This window comes from Tupaia chinensis, unplaced genomic scaffold (assembly GCF_000334495.1).
Source record: "Tupaia chinensis unplaced genomic scaffold, TupChi_1.0 Scaffold148210_1, whole genome shotgun sequence".
Lineage (NCBI taxonomy): Eukaryota > Metazoa > Chordata > Mammalia > Scandentia > Tupaiidae > Tupaia > Tupaia belangeri.
Genome location: NW_006208060.1, coordinates 1804568 through 1805257, shown reverse-complemented (window position 1 = coordinate 1805257; position 690 = coordinate 1804568).

Below are 690 nucleotides of genomic sequence, written 5' to 3'. Positions count from 1 at the left end.
CGGCCGCGTGGGCGGAGCGGGGGGGCACGGGGTTTCTTAGGCCCCGGCGACGGCGGGAGCCAGGAGTGGGCAAGGGGTCCCCGGAAGAGCTCCGAGGTCACATTGCAGGGAGCCGCCACTTGGGGGGCGCTGGGAGCAGGCGGTGTTGCCAGCCTTAGGGTTCGGCTTGCTGTCCATGGGTTCTAGTGACCAGGAAGGGCTTTCTGGAAAGAGGCCCCGGAGCAGAATTAGGGGGGAACTCCCAATTCTTGGGGTGCTGAGGGTCGTGGGCTGCAGCCACTGCCGTCTGGATGGGTGTGGGTACTGGTTCAACAGAAGGGGGTCTGGGGGCATCTTGGGGCTCCGGATTTATGGAAGGGGCGCCGTCGGGTCCTTGGAGGGGGGACGGAGAACGGCTGCTCTTGGGGAGGTGCTACTCGGGGGGCTTCCCTTGGGGAGCTGGGGCAGGAACTGGGGGTTCTGGCGGAGAGGCCAGCTTCTTTCTGCAGTGGGGCGTGCTGAGGGTGGCGGGCACCAGCCAGGGAGACCTGCGCCACTTAGATCCCAGGAGGGACCTTTGGGGAGGGGCGTCTCGGAGACCCGGCTTTCCCGCAGGGGCGCCGTCGGGGTCCCCGTGGCCCGGGGAGATGCCGTCTATGCGGGTGCTGCGGCCTCCAGACTCCTGCCACCTGCGCTCCGCGGGTCCCCTCG